The sequence below is a fragment of the Dendropsophus ebraccatus genome, chromosome 2 (assembly GCF_027789765.1).
Source record: "Dendropsophus ebraccatus isolate aDenEbr1 chromosome 2, aDenEbr1.pat, whole genome shotgun sequence".
In the NCBI taxonomy this organism is placed as follows: Eukaryota; Metazoa; Chordata; class Amphibia; order Anura; family Hylidae; genus Dendropsophus; species Dendropsophus ebraccatus.
In genome coordinates, this window is record NC_091455.1 from 31084296 (window position 1) to 31094255 (window position 9960).

Consider the following 9960-nt stretch of genomic DNA (forward strand, 5'->3'; position numbering starts at 1 on the left):
TCCAGTGGTCAGTGGTGGAACAGTCATGTCAAACTCTGACCTGCGGGCCAAATCTGGCCCATGGTGCCAATATTTTTGGCCCGCCAGGCAATTCAGAGTTTGAATTACATCTGGCCCTCCATGGCTACTATATGAGACTATGGGAGAGGGCTGGCTACTATATAAGAGACTATGGGAGAGGGCGGGCTACTATATAAGAGACTATGGGAGAGGGCTGGCTACTATATGAGACTATGGTGGAGGGCATACTACTATATAATAGACTATGGGGGAGGACTGGCTACTATATGAGACTATGAGGGAGGACTGGCTACTATATGAGACTATGGGGGAGGGCTGGCTACTATATAAGAATATGGAGGGCTGGCTACTATATGAGAGACTATGGGGGAGGGCTGGCTACTATATAGGAGACTATGGGGGGGAAATGGCTACTATATGAGACTATGGGGGAGGACTGGCTACTATATAAGAGACTATTTGGGAGGGCTGGCTACTATAAAAGAGACTATTTGGGAGGGCTGGGTACTATATAAGAGACTATTTGGGAGGGCTGATTACTATATAAGAGACTATGGGGGAGGGCTGGCTACTATATAAGAGACTATGGGAGAGGGCTGGCTACTATATAAGAGACTATGGGAGAGGGCTGGCTACTATATAAGAGGCTATGGGGAGGACTGGCTACTATATGAGATTATGGAGGAGGACTAGCTACTATATAAGAGACAATTTGGGAGGGCTGGCTACTATATAAGAGACTATAGCGGAGGGCTGGCTACTATATGGGACACTCGGGGGGCTAGCTACTAATAAGGCACTATTGGGAGGGCTGGCTAATATGTGGGGCAATTTGGGTTGGGTTTGGGTTTGGGTTTAATCAAATTATAGCAAATTATCATGTCATTTATCATAGCGCATAGTGCTGGGAGACTCACACCACAAACAGTGCCCGTACCTTTGCATTCGCGCTTCAATAATTATTAACCCCTTCAGGACAGAGCCAATTTTGTTTTTTGCGGTTTCATTTTTTCCTCCTTGTGTTTAAAAGGCCATAGCACTTGCATATTTCCACCTAGAAACCCACATGAGCCCTTATTTTTTGTGCCACTAATTGTACTTTGCAATGACGGGCTGAATTTTTGCATAAAGTACACTGCGAAACCAGAAAAAAATTAAATGTGTGGTGAAATCGAAAAAAAAAAAAAGCATTTTGTTTATTTGGGGGGTGTTTGTTTTTACGCCATTCGCCCTGGGGTAAAACTGTCTTGTTATATATGTTCCTCAAGTCGTTACGATTTAGAGGACCCCGCTCTGAACCGACACGGTCCCGGGTGCCGCATGTAGCCTGGGACCGCGGCTATTAGCAGGCACGGTCCGATCGCCGTGCCCGTTACTAAGGTAATCGGATGCAGCTGTCAAAGATGACAGCTGCATCCAATTACCTGATGCAGCCGTTCCCTGGTGTCTAGTGGGGTGGATCGCTCCTCCGGGACGTTGTTCCGGAGGAGCGATCCCCGTGTCTTCACCCGGCCGGGGTCTGCTCTATAATGGCGCTGATCCCATCTCGGCACTCGGTTGGCTCCGGCTGCAGCAGTCGAAAGCAACCGAGTGCCTATCTCATTGATCTATGCTGTATAACTATACAGCATGATCTGTATGAGAGATCAGTGCACTTATACTAGAAGTCCCCCAGGGGGAATAACCCTAACCCCAGGGGGAATAACCCTAACCCCAGGGGGATAACCCTAACCCCAGGGGGGTTCATCAAATCCAGAAATCCAGAAAAAATGTAATAAAAACCGATCAAAAAGTCACATATACGCAAACAAGGTACCGATAGAAAGTAAACATCATGGCGCAAAAAAAGACACCTCAAACAGCCCCATAGACTAAAGGATAAAAGCGCTATAAGCCTGGGAATGGAGTGACTTTAAGGAACATATATTTGTTAACAATGGTTTGAATTTTTTAAAAGCCATCAGATAATAAAAAAGTTATACATGTTACATATCGTTGTAATCGTAACGACTTGTTAACATTTATAACAAGACAGTTTTACCCCAGGGTGAACGGCGTAACACAAAACTCAACAAACAAAAAGACAGCGCAAGAGAGCGCAAATGATTTTTTTTCCGGTTTCGCAGCATATTTTATGGGAAAATAAATTCTGTCATTGCAAAGTAAAATTGGTGTCGCAAAAAAAAAGAAAGGGCTCATGTGGGTCTCTAGGTTAAAAAATACAAGCGCTATGGCCTTTTAAACATAAAGTGGAAAAAGCAAAAGCGCAAAAACGAAAATTGGCTTTGACCTTAAGGGGTTAAGACTTATCTATGTTTGACTATGAGGAGTTCTCCAAGACACTATATATATTTGCACTTCACCACATTAGTGAAGGGTATTCACTCTGGTCCCTGCCACCTGCCACTGTTCCATTCTTCTATCTACTCCTCTACAAGTTATTACCTCTGATTTTTGGAGTACTTGGGCACTGTTATTGACTTTTATTGCACTAAAGATATTTTTCTCAGTACAGTTCAGTCCTGTGTAAAGTGGGACTCCGTCATCTCTGCCGCGGCACCTGCACCTACACTCTGCACCTCACTACCTGCACCCTCAGTCCTACCTAAGGTCCAGTTGCCGTGTGTCTGGGGGTAGTTGTTACCTCTCTTGGCCACTGTGACAAGTAGCCACCAAAACACCAGAACCCACCAGTAGGTTCAATACCGGTCCCAGTGACCCAGGCTACGGCAGAAGTAAATTACAAATCTTTCTGACACCTGTTGATTTGAAAACAGTTTTTTTCCCCCGCTGGAGTACCCCTTTAAGAATGTTTCTAGGAGACCATGGGGGAAATTTATCAAGGTCTTTGCACCTGTTTTAAGTGAATAATTGGATTTTTCACCCATTTTTGGTCTAAGTTCTATTTATGAACCAGTGTACGATGGGCAAATAATTTTGAGTATTCAGACAAATTTAGAATCTAGAATTTAGATGACGTCAATTCAGCTATATTAAGGTGATGGGTTTCACGAGTCAAGTACGCTTGAGAAAGGGGGAGTGGTTCCTCCAAATCGTAGGGTGATTACGCCAGCTACAGGCGTCTCCTTCACCACGGAGGTCTCAGCCTAGAGACACTGGAAGACCAGCAGCGCCGATGCCAGGCGTGAAGACGGGACTCCCTTGAAAGTGTCTGGATTTGGGGTGGTGTGAGTTGAAATACACTGAATAAGTTTTGTCATATAATTTTTGTTGAAACTGAATTATGAAAGAAAAGTAAAATATAAAGAAAAACGAAGAAACAGTGCTCCATTGTGTCTGATTTACGTTCAGACAAATTGATGCATAATCCAATATTGGCACCCAAATTATAACTTGACATTTTACACTCAATAGTCAGGACAGGAGGTGACATCATGTCTACATCAGAATCCAAAAGCAATGGATGGGAAGGCAGAGGGTAGGGGTCCAGGCAACAAATAGTAGCCATGGAACTGTTAGTGACGGCAGGAACTCCAGGTAGCGGTGATCAGGAGCTCCACATTTAAATCTGTCAGCATGAGTTGGTGGCACCACACCTGATTGGCATGGTGCCCCCCTTCACTGATAGACCTACAAGGGTAGAATGACTAGGGTCGGGGTATTATTACACAGAGCGATAATCTGCTGAACCAGGCGGTTATGGCAGATTAAAGACAACAATCATCGGCTGATCATACTTGTTGGTCATGCCTAAAAATCGTCCTCTGACTGCGCCTGGCTACATGTAATAGTGATTTGTAATGTGTAAAGGAAACAGCGTTTATACCTACCTGTCCACGCTCCCCAGTGCTTCTACTCACTCCCCAGTAGCTTCCTGGCTTCTGCCTGCAGCTGCCATGAGAGCTGCTGAGCTCAGTCAGTGATTGGCTGAGGGGTCTGTCACTTCAGATACCGGCTCTGGTACCATGTGTGGTGGGCATGCCCAAAGGTTAAACGCTTTTGGAGGAGGATATTTAATATGTTATACTCCCTGACGCAATGTAATGTACGAATGTCTCCATCTCATGCTCTTCTAAATGTGAAGCTCCCAGGGACGCCGAAAACCACCCAACAGTTTGCTTCCTTCCTTTTCTTAGCTGCAAAGATCGCAATTGCCACTTCTTGGAAGAAAGCGGTTATTCCGCTTGAATTAGTAAAGGTGAAACTTAATTGGATTATGGTCAATGACCGATTGCACGCCATCCTAAATGACAAGGAGGAGAAATTTCATAAGGTTTGACGTCCCTGGATCTCATATTTATCTGATAACCCTTAGGGGTGATATTGGCGGTGTGAGATTGTATGTTGTGCGGGGCATTCTGTGAGGAGGAGTAGGGGGTAAAGTGAGTCTCCCCTTCTCCACTCCCCCCTCTCTTCTCCCTCTCTCTCTGTTTTCCTTCCTCTTGGGCTGGCTCTCTCACCTCAGCCCTCCTTTCCTTTTCTCCCCCCTTTTTGTTTTTCTCTCCTTTTTTCCTCTCCACCTTTGTCTTTCCTCCCCTGGTTCCACGAAAGTGATGGTACCAGGAAGAGGTTTGTTTGGCCTAAGTTTGGGCGAGAATTCTAAATATAGTTATGATAGGCCTCTGTAGATGCCCCAGTTGGGCATCGCGGGGGGTTATATGTATTGTTCTGTTATGAAGACTGACAGGCGCTTATTTATGTCAATTTTTCTGACCACTGTTATACTGCTGCGCAGTTTATCTGGGCTATCGTTGTCTGCCCACCTTGTGTGCCTATTTGCTGTTCGTTCTATTCCAAAAAACTTAATAAAATTTTATGGAAACCAGATACCGTCTCTGCAGTTCCCGCGGTGGCTGTGGGCAGAAGCCAGGAAGATACCGGGGAGCAGGCAGGTCAGTGCTCGCTTCTTCCCTGATCACTTCCTGTGCTATTACACGCACAGACGGGGGGGCTACTCGGAGGCTGCTTAGATCTTCGAGGTTGTCCATTGATGTCAACAGCTGTCTGCTGCCGCCGCTCTTATTTCGCAGGGCAGCATGCAGCAGACCGTCAATGTCGTGATCGTGTCATTTCAACATGTTGATAGAGAACAATCAGCCAACATTGTGCACGTCAGCTGATCATTGCCTTTTAACACGTCCTGTTATACTAAACAATTTTCGTCTGATAATCGGCCAAGTACTGCCAATAATTGATGTTTGTTCTGCAGAGATAAATTGTGGCTATAAGAAGTCTTCATGGTGGTCTAGATCAGAATGAGAAGAAAAAAAAAAGAACAACTTCAAAAAGATTACTTGTGAGTCACTGGATTTAACTGCACTGTAATTACCTTTACGTACTGCACAGCCTCTATACAGCTGGTGTCTACCACCATATGGGAGGGGGGATATTGTGGTAGTGGTATATGGTAGTCATGTGTGTGGCCATATGAATTGTGTCTTGCAAGGCGGTATTATTGGTAAGCTAGGCCTAGGTAAACTGGGTTTTGTTACAATATTATAATAACATTCGCTTATTGTACTATCGGTTAACTGTATGAATGCATTATCAATTATTTTTTTAATAATAAAAAATTTTCATAGTGCTGGCTAAGGTCAGAGTGATTAAAGGGGTTATCCAGCGCTACAAAAACATGGCCACTTTGCCCCTACTGTTGTCTCCAGTTTGGGTGGGGTTTTGAAACTCAGTTCCATTGAAGTAAATGGAGCTTAATTGCAAACCACACTTGAACTTGAGACAACAGTAGGGGGAAAAGTGGCCATGTTTTTGTAGCGCTGGATAACCCCTTTGAGACCCAGAGATGAAATGGAGAAGTGCATCATATTGACCATTATCTTTCAGATACATACAATACATAACAACAACATAAAAAAAAATGCACCCTGGACTAAATTTGCTAAGATTCCCCTTTAAAAATTGGGACAATTGGGAAAAAAAATTCAATGTCCCCCTCAAAAACCTAGCGATTTCTAGCGATTTAGAGTAAAGCGGTAAGTACTTTTGTTCGGAGCCGCGTTAGACACAAAGCTTCAGTCGCTTCCTCTCGCTGTTTCAAAGACTTGTGTATTTTTCTTTATTTCTTTGCCCTAATTAATAGAAGTGCCCCCCGTTGTCATGTTCCCTCTCGTCCTACTGATTCTATGTAGCCAATGCTGTGAACTGTGTCCCAGAAGCCTTTGCTGACACTTCTTATTCATTACTCTGATTAGAGGAGAATTGTAGGGAATCAAATTAATGACACAGAACAGTAAAATATGAAAAGTTAGGTGTGCGGGGCCGGGCGGCGGGATGAGGCGGCGGCAGCAGCGTCTCGGTGACAAACTGTTTTAATCAAAGAGCTCATTATGTTTATTTCATACTTACAGCATATTATTATATTTATAACATTCTATTACGCTCCTTATGGATGGCCCTATGTCACTCCAAGCATCTAGGGAGGCTTCCTTAGTCCCCGGAAATAGACCCATCGTCTCGGGGTTTTGGAATATTAATCTGCTTTTTTGTTGTATTTTACTTGTATTATTGGTTTTCCTTTAAAATGATGTTGTGATATGCAAATATTTCTTATTCCAGGGCAGGGGGGTCACGTGCCGACGTCTCCCAGGGGTTGGTTGATGAAGATTCTCCGCAGTATAAAGTGGATTTTCCAAAAAGTTTAACTAAAAGTTCTAACTGTTGTCCCCTTTCTACAGAGCTGTCGATGTACCATCTGGCTCTAGTGTTCAGCTGACATCCCATGGCAACTCTTGCATTAGTGGTTTAAAGGGGTACACCAGTGCAAATCTTTTTCTTTCAAATCAACTGGTTTTAGAAAGTTATATAGATTTGTAAATTACTTCTATTTAAAAATCTTCAGTCTTCCAATACTTATCAGCTGCTGTATGTACTGTAGGAAGTGGTGTATTCTTTCCTGTCTGACACAGTCCTGTCTTCTGCCACCTCTGTCCATGTCAGGAACTGTTTACAGAAGAAGAGGATTTCTATAGGAATTTTCTACTACTCTGGACAGGCAGGCTAAGTGGTTTACTGTAGAGAGGAGAAACTAGACACACAGTAGTACAGGACATGTAGTATCACACTGTACTGTAGAGAGGAGATACTAGACACACACAGCAGTACAGGACATGTAGTATCACACTGTACTGTAGAGAGGAGATACTAGACACATACAGCAGTACAGGACATGTAGTATCACACTGTACTGTAGAGAGGAGATACTAGACACACAGCAGTACAGGACATGTACTATCACACCAGGGGCGTAACTAGAAATGGCTGGGCCCCACAGCAAACTTTTGATTGGGGCCCCCCCCGCCTCGACCAACCACTATGCCATCAACAAACCCAGCTCTACACAGGTTCTATACACCATATAAATTACACTGCAGTTATATTAAGTGACTCACAGGGGACGCCTTCTCTCATTAGAGTTGTTTCCTTTTCATTTTCTTCTCCATCTGTCCTGGGCCATTATAAGAACTCCGAGCCACAAATCCACAGAATCTGCCAGACAGACAAATTAGGCTCTGTGTAGACAGCTTATAGATGGCCCCTTGTTCAGTCCTCCATATAGATGGCCCCATGTGCATCTACTATAGTAGAGATCCCCCTCTGTGTAATCCATTTATAGTAGATGACACCCTCTGTGCATCACCTATATCAGAGGTAGGGAATCTCTGCTCTCCACCTTCTGCAAAACTACAACTCCCATCATGTATGGACAGTCAAAAATAAAGCTGTAGTTTTGCAATAGCTGGAGAGCCAAGGTTCCCTATCCCTGCCCTACAGTATATGGTCCCCTCTGTGTAGTCCTCTTAGATGACTCCTCTGTGTCAACCCCCCCAGTGTAGTTCCCCTTATAGATGCCCCCTAGTCCCCTTCATAAATGGCCCCTCTGTGTAGTTCCCCTTTTAGATGGCCCACATTCCCCATAAAAGTAGCCCCCAGTGTTGTCCATCCCCGTCCCGCATATAGGTAGCCCCCAGTGTTGTCCATCCCCGTCCTGCATATAGGTAGCCCCCAGTGTTGTCCATCCCCCATATAGGTAGCCCCCAGTGTTGTGCATTCCCATCCCCCATATAGCCCCCAGTATTGTGCATCCCCCCCATATAGCCCCCAGTATTGTGCATCCCCCATATAGCCCCCAGTATTGTGCATCCCCCCATATAGCCCCCAGTATTGTGCATCCCCCATATAGCCCCCAGTATTGTGCATCCCCCATGTAGCCCCCAGTGTTGTCCATCCTTAGCCCCCAGTGTTGTCTATCCTTAGCCCCTAGTATTGTGCATCCCCTTCCCCACATAGCCCCCAGTATTGTGCATCCCCTTCCCCACATAGCCCCCAGTATTGTGCATCCCCTCCCCCACATAGCCCCCAGTATTGTGCATCCCCTTCCCCACATAGCCCCCAGTATTGTGCATCCCCTTCCCCACATAGCCCCCAGTATTGTGCATCCCCTTCCCCACATAGCCCCCAGTATTGTGCATCCCCTCCCCCACATAGCCCCCAGTATTGTGCATCCCCTTCCCCACATAGCCCCCAGTATTGTGCATCCCCTTCCCCACATAGCCCCCAGTATTGTGCATCCCCTTCCCCACATAGCCCCCAGTATTGTGCATCCCCTCCCCCACATAGCCCCCAGTATTGTGCATCCCCTTCCCCACAAAGCCCCCAGTATTGTGCATCCCCTTCCCCACATAGCCCCCAGTATTGTGCATCCCCTTCCCCACATATCCCCCAGTATTGTGCATCCCCTTCCCCACATAGCCCCCAGTATTGTGCATCCCCTTCCCCACATAGCCCCCAGTGTTGTGCATCCCCTCCCCCACATAGCCCCCAGTATTGTGCATCCCCTTCCCCACATAGCCCCCAGTATTGTGCATCCCCTTCCCCACATAGCCCCCAGTGTTGTGCATCCCCTTCCCCACATAGCCCCCAGTATTGTGCATCCCCTCTCCCCACATAGCCCCCAGTATTGTGCATCCCCTTCCCCACATAGCCCCCAGTATTGTGCATCCCCTTCCCCACATAGCCCCCAGTATTGTGCATCCCCTTCCCCACATAGCCCCCAGTATTGTGCATCCCCTTCCCCACATAGCCCGCAGTGTTGCCCCTCTGATTAAAAAAACAAACACATAACTCACCTAACCCCACGCTCCCCCGTCGGTCGCCGGTCTCCTCTTCTCTCTGCCTCCACCCGATGAGCAGCCCTCTGGTGAAGTCCCGGCAGCGTCATCGCTGAGCGCTCAGTGTGCGCCGCGGCGGCTGGGACTTCCGGTTTGTGTTCTTAGTACCGGAAGTCCCAGCCGCCGCGGCGCACACTGAGCGCTCAGCGATGACGCTGCCAGGACTTCACCAAAGAGCTGCTCATCGGGTGGGACACTCTTGTGATCGCAAGCAGAATGCTTGCTTGCGGTCACAAGAATGATTGACAGGGCGGGAAGCCTATGGCTTCTCGCGCTGTCAGTCAGAACACTGAACACCCGGGAGGCCCGCTCGGCTGCCGGGTGTTGCAAGCGGTCATCTTCGGGGAGCCAAGGCCACGGGCCCCCTGATGTTAGGGGCCCCGTAGCAGCCGCTACGGCTGCTACGGCGGTAGTTCCGCCCCTGTATCACACTGTACTGTAGAGAGGAGATACTAGACACACACAGAAGTACAGGATATGTAGTATCACACTGTACTGTATAGAGGAGATACTAGACACACAGCAGTACAGGACATGTAGTATCACACTGTACTGTATAGAGGAGATACTAGACACAGCAGTACAGGACATGAAGTATCACACTGTACTGTAGAGAGGCGATACTAGACCAGTGATGGCTAACCTTGACACTCCAGCTGTTACAAAACTACAATTCCCATCATACCTGTGCAGCCAAAGCCATATCTTTGGTTGTTCAGGCATGATGGGAATTGTAGTTTTTAAACAGCTGGAGTGTCAAGGTTAGCAATCACTGTACTAGACACACACTGCA